Raw genomic sequence first — 14,973 nt, forward strand, 5'->3', positions numbered from 1 at the left:
AAAAGTTTATGCTGTCAAGGTGAACAGAAAATGCTCTTGCACATTTTCAGAAGGTGAAGAATGCTTAATAACAGAGGATCATTACAGTAAACCTCACACTACAAGTATATAAAAGAAACAAAAGTTAAAGGTATATGAATAGCAAATCACAAAATAGAAAAGGATTCAAGCTGAAAAGAAAGGAGTTATGTGTACATAATCACCATTTAAATTCTCATTTTCTACACATTTTTATCTTTTAAAATCGCATTCTTCTTCCAACTGGTTTTATATATTTTTCCAAAATTTGCCAGTTGTTACAGAACATTCACATCTAACACTTCATAAGTTCATCTGTAATTTTGCAGCTTAATTCACAACACCAAAGCAACAAAATAAATAAGATTTATTTAGCTGTCAATATTTTGCTAAAAGACTAAAAGTGCTGATAAAAAGAACCTTGCTTGGCTTTCATTCACCTAAAGAATGAATTATGAATTGCTATAAAAATAAAATAATAATAAAAACTAAATGTACTGAGATTAAGAAAAATTAGGCATGCAACAAAAATTAGAAGTTGTTTTGAACATGCCTCAAAATTTCATTTTAAGCATGAAAAATAGAAACTGATAATGAATTGACAATAGAAAAAAGAATGGAAAAATTTCAAGGAATTTGTTAAAGATGTCTATGATTGTATTCTCCCAAAAAAATTCAAAACAGAAGAAAATCACGGATAAATTGAAACAAATATTCACTGTTGGGGCACTCACAACCACCTCTGGCAATCCATTCCACTCATTCACCACTCTCCAAGTAAAGAATCTAGTCTGCACACCCTTACTAACTACACTCCTAGACAACTTCCAAGTGTCCAAGAGTGTGGATTGACACAAAATTTTTGTGTCAATCTTATTAGAATCCCTTTAGTAATAATACACCTTCAATCTATTCTCATAGGGAACATTTTGCAGATTTCTCACGAGCTTAGTCACTTGTCTCAGAATTCCTCTTGACCACTTCCTGGTCCCCTAGAAATGCAGATGAGACCAAATCTGCACAGTAGTCAACATTTGGCCGAATCATACCCTTATAAAGAGGGATAATAACCTCTCTCTCTCTATCTCTATTTGTCAATGTGTTCTTCAACATCCAAGTAATCATCTGAGCTATTTTGTTAACTCTTGCAATATGTTCTTTGAATTTCATATCTCTATCCACCATCACCCTCAGATCCCTACCCTCATCAGTCTCCTGTAATCTAGTACCATCAATGTGATATGAAGTATATAATCCTTTCATCCCAAAGTGCATTACCTTATATTTTCAACATTAGTTGACAACCATTGCTGGCATGGTTGGCTGATTAGTTAGCATACCTGCTCTCCAACCAGCAGGTCGTGAGTTTGAGTCCTGCCATGGCATGGATGTGTGTGATTGTCTTTAGGTGGAAAATGAATTTCATTGCCTGGATGAGACCATCCCACTGCTTAACAGAGGCCTGAAGTGGTTTGGAAAAGTTCTGTGTTTGTCTCTAGAGCAGGGTTTCTGGACTATATAGAAATAGACACAAAAATTACAAATATATATATAATTGATAAAAATTGAAAAGAAAAAAAAATCCTTAGCCCATCCACAGTACAAATGCACTATAGGTTTACTAATAATCTTTCATGGGGGTGGGAACCACACATAAACATTGTCCTTTGCCTACACTGACAATTTATTTAAGTTATCCTGCAAGATATCTATATCAGCTATTGCCCTCCCCAGTTTTGGATCATGGGCAAACAATTGAATATCCCCCTTCTCCTAAAACTTCACTATATCATTAATGCACAAAGTAAAGGGTAGTGGTCCTAGTACAGAACCCTGGGGTGCTCCTGGTCATCCTTATTCACTGTGATTCTGCTCCACCATACACCATCCTCTGTCTGCCTGCCTATCAGCTACTCTTCCCCTCCCCCATGTGTTCCACCAACCTCATATCTATCCCATTTGCTTCAACTTTTATGATAATTTTCCATGTGGTATTCTGTCAAATTCCTTTGTAAAGTCCAGCAGCATATCTTAGTGTAGCCCTTTCTTTCTCCAATTCTGCTGTCATGTTATTATAAAATGTGAATAAATTACTGAGGCAGGACCTACCTTTTACAAAGCTATGCTGCCACCTATAGAATATCATATTCTCATCCACCCATTGCTGAATTTTACTTTTAACCACTACACTAGAAATACTAATTGGTCTGTAATTTGCTGCTTCTGTCTTGGACTCACCTTTATTAAATGGAACACACCCTTGGAACTTTGCCAGAGCTGAGAGTTAGATTAAACAACTTTGTCGGAGGCACTTCTAGTTCACTTGCACATTCTCGTAGCACACAAGCTGGCATACCATTCAGGCCAGCTGCATAATTCACATTGATATGTTTCAATATCATCTCCAGTTAAATACCTCCAGTTTCTACCTCAATTCTCACTTCATCTGTCATGTCAGTGATTGCAAAGTCACCACCTGGATGATATACCTTTGCAAAGTGATCACTTTGTAACTGAACTATTTTTTCTGTTTCTGTCACTTTCCTACCATCAGCACCGAGTAAACTTATCTTTCCATAATCATTCTTTGTCTTACTATATGTAGCAAAAAACTGTTTTGGATTTATTTTGGCCTGCTTAGCTAACTTTTTTTCAAAATCTGATTTAGTCTTCCTTACCATACTAGTTATCCTTGATCACCATATTTATATTACTTCCACAATGCTTTTTTTTTTTTTTCACAGCTCCTGCTTTATATTGCTAGTCATTACTTAATCTCTACTTGCTATATCCTCCTGAGAATGGGTATGTAGTCTAATACTCTCAAACACTCCCTGACTGCTTCTCATGCACTAATGACATTCATTCCATGTAGCCTCTTATGCCATGGCACTGCTCCAAGTTGCCTCCTAAGTTTGTCATAATTGCCAGCTTTTGAATACCACATAAACCCTTTCTTGAATGAAAATTTCACATGTTGAGCAACCTCCCCGGACAAAACTGAATGGTTACTTTCCCCAATTGGAGGTAGGTACAGTTGCTACTGTGATTATAGATAGATCTACTGATGCTATTACCAGATCCAACACACTCAAAATTCTGTTCCCTTCTATCATGTGCTGTTTCAGGTAATTATCCTTTATTAGCTATTTAAATTCTATTTCCATTTTGCCATGCCCTTTTCTCCTTATGATCTATATCCCCATAGTTGAAGTCTCCCATGATAATTGCTTGGCCTGCACTCATTGTGCTAATCTGCTGATGCATGTAATCCACATTTTCTTCTGGAACTTTAGGTCTCTAGCAGTAATCAACAATATGTTTTGTTCTATTGGCCTCTATCTCACACACCAGACAGCCTCAAATGAGCCATTTCCCTCAGATCTGCAAACTTCCTTAACTTCTATTTTTTTTTTCAAAACAAGAAACTTGCAGGTGTCGTGATGTTCTCTTTTTCAATGTTCAAATCCGCCATCTTGTTAAAGCCACTTTCATAAAAAAAAATCAACTAATTGTGAATTGGTCACCAATCCAAGGTAGAGAAATTTCTATTATACTGCGCCACTCTATCCTTAGATTAGTCTATATAAAATAGGAGGATCAATTCACAGATAGTTAGTTAGCAGTCTCCTCATTTATTCTGGCCGAAGTATTTGCTTTCCACTTGGGATTCCCGCAAGATTCAAATTTTTATGAACGGTGTAATAAAAAGGAATTCAGGCAAACACAATAATTAGATTAACAAAATAAAACATTTAATATAAGCTATATAATACATACACAAATTCTACTTCTAATTTGAAACAGTAGGATCAAGTTAAACATTAGGTCAAGTCAATCACATTAGTTCAATCTTCCAAACCTTCACATACACTTTCTCAGTTTCTGAGTCACCAAGTTCCTACACTTAATTGAATATAATAGAACTTCTTATCTAAATGGTTTGCACACAATTCTCAGCTATGCTATACGCTTAAAGAACACCGCAGGCACTAATTGCTGTAAATATCTCTCAAACAATTCTTATTTTCAATTCTCATTCGCAAGGAATTTTCACTGTTAAAGTTAGGTTTAATGTAGCGTAACTAACATTCAATTCTTCATGCACTGAAATAAATCAATATGTCAGTCCTTACCAGAAACAGTTCCTAGTACATCAATTACGTTGTGAATAACTTTCAAAATATATTTATTACACTTAAGAACACATTTATAAGACTTCTCCACAGTTATAACTAAAACACTATTAATCACGCTTCACAACTCTAGATATCAACTATAGGGTACTTTAATTATCCTTGTTACCACTCATTAAACAATTAAACACTGTGCAGTTCTCCTTAGGGCGATTTAGAATTAAGTCGCAATTCTAGATTAACTGGATTTAATCAGAATTCTTCACTGAACGTCCAGTTTCTTTATATTATCCGATTGCGGCATTAAATTCCATTATTATTACTGCTGACTTCACCTTCAGCTAACTATAAGATTCACTTCGTCTTTGCTCACTTATAAATATTATCCCTTTTAACTTCTGCCCTTGAGAACTGTTCATTTACTTCCACCTCTCTAGTTTATACCCTTGCTTCCTTTCGCTTCAAAATTTCCGTTCCAACTCTCGTTACCTCTATATTTTTTTTTATTATTATCCTTCTCCTAGCTCACGCTCTGTTCCACTCGCGCTCGCTTACTTCGTACGTTTCCATGACAACAAACAAACGTAAACATTTTCGTTAATGTTACACAAGGTTATACCACTACATTGAGTTAATAAAAACACAATAAATAGAATATTAGAGCTACTTAATTAACTCTTTCATTTCGTATACAGATAACCATAATAATATTCACGTTACAATATATATATATAAGTTACAATAAATTACACACACATTATTGTTTAATTAATTAATAGCTGATTAATTCAGAATAAATACTTAAATAATAATTCTTAAATAAGGATTAATAAGTAACTTTTATACAAGTGATGATTAATATATATAACAAACAATGTTAAATGTGAATGGAAAAAAAAAACAAAACACACAACATAGTTTCATTCACAGTTTAACACAGGAAGTGCAAAGACACTTGGTCTAATAATAAGTGCAAGGAAATAGAAAACCTGCAAATAATGAAATGACAGGAAAATGAATCATTCATGAAACATCAATAGAATAATGATCATAAAATTATTTGAAACTGATGAAATTAAGAAGCAATGGGTGGAATACATTTCAAATATTTTCAGAGATAAGGAAGAGAAATAATTTCAGAATTTAACAATTTTAAAAGATGGTCCTCCAGTATACTAAAAGAAGAAATGCTAAGAGCTATAGATAGGAAAGGTACTAGGTCAAGATGATATTTAAATAGAAATGCTAAAAATACTAGAAGTAAGTGAAATGGAAAAACTAAGAAAACTGTTTAACCACGTATGTGAGAGTGTATTATATAATACACTATCATATAATGTAAGATTCTTACATTATATATCTGTATTATATACAAACAAATGAAGTATTGATTTGCATTAAGAAAAAAGTAACTACAGTTTAAACATTACAAAAAACAACATTCACTTGTTATTAATTTTTTTTAAATATTTTTTATTCAATTATGTATTGCTGTTCAGGTTTTGCAAGATGAAAAATTAGTTTAGATAAGATTTTGTCCACTGCACTTACCACTAGCCCTGTGGTAAATTGTGGTTGAGTTTGTAGCATGTTATATGCCTACCATTTTAGCAGTTCCAAGGAAGTACTGATGTATGAGGAAAGCAGTCATTATAAGGAAATGAACCTATATTCACTGTGATTAAAGGGGAGGAAGGTATCTAAATATTTCAGTTCTTTGAAATTTGAATCCATATATTTTTTATAACAGATTTTGTAGATTGTTTTCATTTTCTTCAATCCTTCAACTTTTGACATATTCATTGTCAGGTATTTTAAATGTCTTTTCCAAAAAAAAAAAAAAAAAATCAAGTCTGAGGTATAAGAAGACCATGGAAGATCAGACTAAGCCTCTTTGATTAGTCATTCTGTTAGTCAAAGACCAGTTTCTACTAAAGATTTACTACAATATAGTTTAGTAACAGAAATAGCTGTCAGTTAATATGTTATTTTTTCTGCATGTTATATTTTGTCGCCCAAGTGCTTGCTAAAATTCTTGAAGACATTTTCACACACTGATTATTTCTTTCACAAAATTTCCATATGAAATGCTATCATTATAGCAAGCATTTATGTTGATTTGATAGCCAGTATCAGTGACTTTAAGAAGAAAAAAAATTTAAGACTTGTTGCTGTTTTCTGATGTAACTTTATGTTGGAGGTTTAATGGATTTTTTACAACACTCAAAAAGAATTAAATTAGAATTTAATACTCCTATATTTCGTTCTAGTCACTAGGACATCTACGGGGATTACAAAAACAATTAACGTAACATGCACACAAAAACTTACAATACTAAGCCCAACCATGTGGGTGACACTAAAGTCCTATCTAGGTGGAGCGCCCTCTAAAACTTTAGTGTCACCCACATGGTTGGGCTTAGTATTGTAAGTTTTTGTGTGCATGTTACGTTAATTGTTTTTGTAATCCCCGTAGATGTCCTAGTGACTAGGACGAAATATAGGAGTATTAAATTCTAATTTAATTCTTTTTGAGTGTTGTAAAAAATCCATTAAACCTCCAACATAATGTCCTCACAGCACTACACAAGAATTCTGATGTAACTTCTGATGAGTGATTTTGCTTACTTGATTTTCATTCAATGAGGAAATTTTATACTTACTATGTAAGTTTCAAAATTTTCTCTTCAAATTGCTTGCCTTTTCACTGTAGTCTTCTTGCACAGCATTTTTTAACCCCTGTCTTTCAGATGAAATAATCTCATTAAATGTCATCTCACTTGTCATAATCATGTTGAATTTTCTTCTGATACTTCTTTTTTTTTGCAGTAATGCTAATTAAATTGTCAATTAGATATATTTTAAAGTAAGCAATTTTTATTTTTTATTTTATTTTATTTTTTTAAGCGAATAAATATTAACTAGCATCACTGGTATCTTTATGGAGGATATTGTGAATAGTTTTTTTACTGTATCCGTTTTTGATAAATGTTTGGTTGATGATCTTATATTCTTGGTTTAGAGCCTGTTCATTAGAACAAATAATTAGGGCTCTGTATTTAAGGGTGCTTATGACACCTGGTTTTTGTGTTGGGTGGTGGTAAGAATTTGTGTGTGTGTGTGTGTGTGTGTGTGTGTGTAGGTTTGCGGTAAACTGAGGAGAGACAGCCAGAGGGAAGACGTGTGACAAGTGTGTCTAGGAAAGGAAGAGAGTTGTTTTTTTCTATTTCAATGGTGAATTGGATATGTTTGTGTTGTTTGTTTAGGTGGCTAAGGAATGTATTTAGAGCTTCCCAGCCGTGGGGCCAAATGGTGAAAATATCGTCGATGTCTCTGAGCCAAATTTTGGGCTTTAGACATGCTGTCTCTAGAGCACGTTGCTTAAAGTCTTCGATATAAAAGTTAGCCACACCTAGCACACCCAGGGGTATACATAATACAATGCACATGTATACCATACATAGGGGAAACAGGGCGAACTAATCCAATCAGACAAGACGAACACAAACGACACATTAAATACCTCCATTTTGGTAAAACCGGCCTTTCTGACCACACACTCCAAACATACCACAGAATTGACTGGAAAAATACCAAGTCCCTATACCGCACCAAAACCTGGTTTGAGAGAAAATTTAAAGAGTCATGTGAAATGCTCAAACACAACCCAAATCTCAACAAAAATGATGGCCTAACTATTTCAAGAATGTGGAGGACCCATCTACAACCTATATAACAACCTAAACTAGCCTTAGAAAAAATCCCACTATAAGAAGACAACCTGGTGAAGTGTTTGTAACATTCAACAGCAACTGGAAGAAATCATTTTATAACAATCAGAACTATCGAGAAGAATATTAATACATGAGGACTTTAGCAGTTTATTGTAATTGTATTTATTTATATATATATATTTTATTTATTTATTTATTTTTTTTAATTTATTTTATTTTAATTTTTATTTTTTTATTTTTTATTTTTATCACTATTTTTATCAGGCTAGGAAAAAGGATTTATTAAGTACGTAGATTTAGTTTACCAGTATACAGGAAATGAGCATGTAGCTTGGTTCCTTATACAGTTGTACTCTTCCGATGATGACCTCGATATAGGGGTTGAAACATCGAGTTTTATTTTATTAGTAATTAATGAAATAATCTGTTCAACACGTGTGTTTTTGTGTCCCTAAATTTACAAATATAATTTACCAATATAAGTTGCAACAAGGTGTTATTATTTTGAATAAAAATCTCTGGAGGAGATATAGATGTAAATTAGTTTTTTTTTTTTTACCTTGGATAAATAATGTATATTAGGGTTACTAAGTAATTTTATAAACTTAGTTATTTTACTCCTAATCCCAAGTAAATAAACAGTTAAGTTTGCACCTGAACGTAGTTCAAGTCTAACCGGTTTCAACCTTTTTTGAGGTCTCCTCAGTGAGTAGCTAGACCCTAAATACCAAAGTTTTAGTAATACAGAGCCTTATCAACTTTACCTATATAAGTTGCAACAAGGTGTTATTATTTTGAATAAAAATCTCTGAAGGAGATATAGATGTAAATTATTTTTTTTTACCTTGGGTAATGTATATTAGGGTTACTAAGTAATTTTATAAACTTAGTTATTTTACTCCTAATCCTAATTTTCCCACCTTTACTGTGAGTTGCACCACCTTTAGACTTGAACTACGTTCAGGCGCAAACTTAACTGTTTGCTTCCTTGGGATTAGGAGTAAAATAACAAAGTTTATAAAATTACTTAGTAACCCTAATATACATTATCCAAGGTAAGAAAAACTAATTTACATATATATAATTTACATATATATATATGGGACAATGAAATAAAAACAATAATTAAAAATAAAAAACTGGCCTTTAAAAGATGGTTAAGTAGCAAAAAACAAGAAAATGAAATTGAATATACAAAAAGGCTAGCAATAGCCAAAAGAAAAACCAGAAAGAGATGCAGAGAAAGCAGGGGAAAAAATGTATGATATCTAGAAAATGATATACAAAATAAGACCCAGTGCATACAAAATGCTAAAGCATGTGAATGCAGATATAAACGAAACTACAAATATAAATTGTGAAATAGATTTAAAAGAATTTTTGGACACCAAAAACTTACAAAATGCTTTAATAACAGTGAAAGAATTTAAGGACAACTTAAGTAAAATAAAAAATGGTAAATCAGTAGGAAAAGATGGGATAAACTCTGAACTGTATAAATTTTCTGGACAAAAAATTTCCCCAGAGACTATTAAAATTTTTAAATAAAATATATGCAAATGGACAAATACCATTGAAAACTACTTAGAGAAATGAAGAGAATTTAGAAACTCATCTTTTGTTTATAGATTATGAAAAAGCATCTGACAAAGTAAAAAGATATATATTATTTGATATATTGCAAAGAATAAATATGCCTAATATTTTACTACATGCAATATTGAATATATACAAAGATAATAATGAAATATAAATAAATGAAAAACCAGGACGTCCTCTTAAACGATTCAACTATGACTTCTAAGGCCGGAACAGGCCATGCTAGGCCTAAATCCTTGATACGCATGATGATAATGATGACGATGAAATAAATGAAAAAAAATGTCTTAAAAACAGTCTGTAAACCAAGGAGTAAGATGAACTTTGGGATAAATAGATTACAAGCCATTTATCACATTGATGGCACTATACTCTAGGAAATAGATGAAGCTAGAGATTTAGTGATGGTGATAGATAGTTAAAGTTTAGAGGACACATTGCTAAGGTAGCCCATAAGATTACTTGGATATTGAAAAACACATCAACAAGTAGAGAGAGATAAGGAAGTTGTTATTCCTCTTTATAAGGCCTTGATATGTCCACATCTGGATTACTGTGCTCAAGTCTGATTCCCTGGGTTTCTTGGGGATGTGGAAGCAGTGGAGAGGATTCAGAGGCAAGTGACCAAAATGGTAAGCGGCCTGTGGAATGTGTGTGGATTGCAGAAGTTGGTTGATAGGAGAAAAAGAGGGGATATGATAGAAACATTTAAGTTGCTTAAAAGGTTTTATAGGATTGATGCAGGGGAAATGTTTCAGCACTTGGCTGGAGGGGCCAGAAGAAGGGGTTATCCCTGGAATTTGAATAAAGATGTGGTTAGTAGGGGGTGTGAGGACTAGATAATTTGCTTGGAGAGTTGGGAATAAGTGGAATAGATTGCCAGAGTCATTTGTGAGTACTTTGTCTGTTAATGGGTTCAATATGATAGATTGTGAGGATAGTTTTTGGGTCTCTGCAATGAGTCTTTGAACTCCATGGAGGTGCCCGTATAATAATAATATTTAAAAAGGGAAATAAAACAAAACCTGCTAATTACAGAGGTATTAGTTTATTGAATCATTCTACAAAATATATAGTAGAATACTTAATGAAAAACTGGCAATATACAGTGAAAAAATATTATTAGAATGTCAAAATGGATTTAGAAAAGCATGCTCTACAATGAATGCAGCTTTTTGTTTAAAACCACTTATAGAGAAAAGAAGAGAATTTAGAAACTCATCTTTTGTTTAGAGATTAAGAAAAAGGATTTGACAAAGTAAAAATATATATACTGTTTGATATATTGCAAAGAATAAATATGCCTCATATTTTACTACATGCAATATTGAATATATACAATAATAACGAAATATAAATAAATGAAAAGATGTCTGAAAAACAGTCTATAACAAGGAATAAGCCACGGATGCCCTCTTCTCCAACACTTTTTAATTTTTATATGAATGAAATATTAATACATTAGAAGACTTTAAAAAATCCAGGTATAGAAATTTCCTGGAATAACAAAATAAATATGCTATTATTTGCAGATGATCAGGTAATAATATCAGCTAAGGAAGACATTTTACAAAGAGCAATATATTAACAGTTTGGAATGAAAATATCCATAGATAAAACTAAAATAATGGCATAACAATAAATTACACGATAACCACAGTAACCACTTTAATGAAATGAATGTACAGATATTTCCTACTGAAAATAACAGTACATTATCATTGTGTAGAAACAAGCAAATCAAAGAAACGAGAATTCAAGATACATACATCAGTCGGTGTTTACCAATTAAAAACTGTTGCCTCGTGCTAGAAATTAATATTTATAAATAATATTGTTAAAAACTATTTTTGATGGTTACATAAAATAATCTCCTAAACTTTTGGGAGAGAGAGAGAGAGACAATCAATCTGATTTAGATTTGGCCAATGCAAAAGGGCTTTGCAACTTTTTGTGGAAAGGCATTCATATTTAAACCTTCTTCTATGGAGAAGACGAGCTTCATCCCATTGGATACTGTGTTTAGTGTCAGTACCATCTAGCAGACTTTACCTCAGAGGTCTGCTAGACCAGACTTTTGAAGTTCCATGTATTTGATATAATATTGACGTTCATTAATTATTTTTCCATAGAACGGCCTGTCTGCCCAAAGTATGTTAGATTACATTCACAAGGTATCTGGTAAATGGCAGCTAATGATAGAGGTGACAGTTTGTCTTTTGTAGATGGCAACAGATGAGAAATTTTGTTGATAGGAAAATACGTGGGAATGAGATGATACTTCTTCAAAATTCTGCCAATTGGTTCAGAGATGCCAGAAATATAAGAGATTGGAACCCTACACTCTATTGAAGAATCCTGAGGTGTTGGAACATAGGAGTCAATTATCTGCTGGATTTGATTAGGATTGTTACAATTAAATTCCATTAACATTTTGATAGTGAGAAGTTCTTATTGTAAGCTTGAGGGAGAGGAGCACACATTATGTGCTCTATTAATTAAAGACTTGGGTTAAAAGATTAAAATAAGCATTTTGTGGGCAGACTCCAGTTAGAAGTAAAATAGTTATTAATAATAAAATAATAGAATAGATGCTAAATATAAATGGATGCTAAATATCATATGAAGGAGAAAAAGATATAAAATTAAAAAACTTAAAATTTTTTACAGATTATATGCCTGATATATAGAACACTGAATCCAAATATTGTACAAAAAGAAACATACTTGGAAATATACAATTCTTCAGCAGTGCCTACATTATTATATGTCAGCAAAATTTGGGCAATAAACAAACAAGATAAACAAAGAATAAAAACAAGTGAAATGAGATTCATGAGAGGAACTGCATAATACACATTATTAGACCATAAAAAAAAAAAGAAAAAAAAGGGAATGAAGATACTTTAAAAGATACTTTAGCCGGCCTGATTGGCCGAGTGGATAGCTTATCCGCTCCCCACCCAAAAGGCCGCGGGGTCGAATCCCGGTGGGCATGGATGTTTGTGATTGTCTGTGGAAATACCAGTGGTAGTGGTTGGTGGTATCTGGCATTGGTGTAATTGCGGTTAGTTGGTGATTGAATGGAGGAGATGGAATTGTAGAGCAGGTGCCCTCCTTTGATGAGGCCTTGGACTCCCTGGAGGTGTCAAATAATAATAAAAATAACATAAAAAAAAAAAAAAGAACTAAAATAAAATCAATAGAAGAAAAACTAAACAATTACAAACAGAAATGAATAGAACATGTAAACCGAATGGCAAACACCTGATATTCTAAACCAGTGGTCTCCAAAGTGTGGTACGCAAGTCGATACGTGAGGGTACGTCAAAAAAAGTTTTATATTGATAGGAAAAAAATTAAGTAATTAATTAAAGATAAAGAATATTACTTTCTTTCATCAATTAAACATATATCTAATATAGACAAAGACATTATAAAGATCCTGTAAACTTAAATTTGCGAATAGCGCACATTGGGCGACTTTGCACACATAATCCTCCGTGGCACGATTTGACTTGAAACCAGACCTTCGTATCACAGTATCAGAAGCCATCAAACCAGAATTTCAAGAAATTATGAAAGAAATGCAAGGCCATTGTTCACATTAAATATTGTGATAAATATATTTGTAAGCTGTTAATAATAAAAAAAAAAATAATAATTATTATTATTATTACGGGCGACTCCAGGGAGTCCTTAGACTCATCGAGGGAGGCCCTAAACATCATGTCCACACAACTATTCGACATTCTCACAGTATCCTTGCCTTGAACTCATTCACTGTCATAGCACCCACAACAGACTCTGGCAGCCCATTCCACTCATTTACCACTCTAAAAGTAAAGAACCCAGCTCTAACACCCTTGCTAACCACACTCTTGCCGAGCTTCCATAGATGTCCCCTAGTTCTCCCACCACCAGTCCTGATCTCAAAAATATCCTCTGAATTAATCCTGTAGAAACCCTTTAGCAATTTGAATGTCTCAAACATATCTTCCCTTTTTCGCCTATCAACTAATTTCTGCAACCCACAAATCTTCAACCTGTTCTCATAAGGTTCATTCCATAGACCTGCTATCATCTTGGTCACTCGCTTCTGGATCCTCTCCACCTCCTTCCCATCAAGAAGAAACCTAGGTAACCAAATCTGAGCACAATAGCCGAGATGAGGTCTTATCAAGGCTCGGTACAGAGGTACAATAACTTGCTTGTCTCTGCTCGTCAAAGTATTTTTCAACAACCAAGTGAGTTGATGAGCTCATTTAGTCACTGTTGCAATGTGTCCCCTAAACTTCATCTCCCTATCCACCAACACTCCCAAGTCCCTGGCCTCATCAATCTCATGGAGCACAGTTCCACCAATGTGGTATACTGCTGCTAATCTTTTCACCCCAAAATGTATAACCTTACATTTTGTCACATTAAATTGACATCCATTCTCCTTAGCCCAGAACTCCAATCTATCCAAGTCTTCCTGCAAGATTTTGACATCTTCTGCATTCACTATTGCTCTACCTAACTTTGCATCATCAGTGAACAAATGAACTGTTTCTTTTAGATCCTTCCCTATATCATTAATGAACAAATTAAACAGCAGTGGTCCAAGAACAGAATCCTGCGGCACACCACTAGTCACAGGCCATCGTTTGGACTCTACTCCTGAATAAACTACTCTCTGATATCTCCATCAACCACCCACCTATCCATCTCACCAACCCTATATCCATTCCCATATGTTGTAGTTTATGGATTAGAATTCCATGTGGTATCCTGTCAAATGCCTTAGCCAGGTCCAGCAGTATCACTGTAAACCCATTACCCTTATCCAGTTCAGACGTCACTGTGTTATGAAACTTGAACAAGTTACTGAGGCATGATCTAACCTTCACAAAGCCATGCTGTCCCCTGTACAGTATCTCATTTTCATCAATCCATTCCTGTGTTTTTCCCTTGACTACTTTCTCCAAGACCTTGACAACGACTCCTGATATGCTGATCGGTCGATAATTTGCAACAGTAGTCTTGGATCCTCCTTTATGCAGTGGAACTATTTTCCCCTCTTTCCACACCTTCGGAACTAAACCAGACCCGAGACTCGGATTAAACAACATGGTGAAGGGCACTGATAATTCTTTAGCCACTTCACGTAAGACCCGTGCCAGTATACCATCCAATCCCACAGACATATTCACATTAAGGTTCTGTAATAGACTATTCACCTCCACTTCATTCATCACAATTCCTCATTTTTTCAATGTCACCACCTGGATGATATACTCTTGCAAAGTGCTCGCTCAGTAATTCCACAATATCAACTGATTCAGTGACGTCCTTACCATCGTCATTCCTTAAAATCATTCTGCCATGTATGGTTTTTTTTTTTTTTTTTTTTGCTTGCAGCACATATTGAAAGAACTGTTTGGGATTCTCTTTAGCGTGCATAGCTAGTTTCTTTTCATAATCCGCTTTTGCTTTTTTTACCA

The 14,973-nt window shown here is 33.7% G+C and overlaps 1 protein-coding gene across 1 annotated transcript in view; it reads left to right on the forward strand.

Moving 5' to 3' along the window:
* The window catches only part of LOC150108702 (microfibrillar-associated protein 1-like), a 92,147-nt gene that overhangs the window by 4,258 nt on the left and 72,916 nt on the right, over positions 1–14,973 (forward strand). The gene's annotated exons all lie outside the window — the stretch shown is intronic.

Source organism: Typopeltis vanoorti, chromosome 3 (assembly GCF_054136105.1).
Source record: "Typopeltis vanoorti isolate ZY-2024b chromosome 3, IOZ_Tvanoo_1.0, whole genome shotgun sequence".
Lineage (NCBI taxonomy): Eukaryota > Metazoa > Arthropoda > Arachnida > Uropygi > Thelyphonidae > Typopeltis > Typopeltis vanoorti.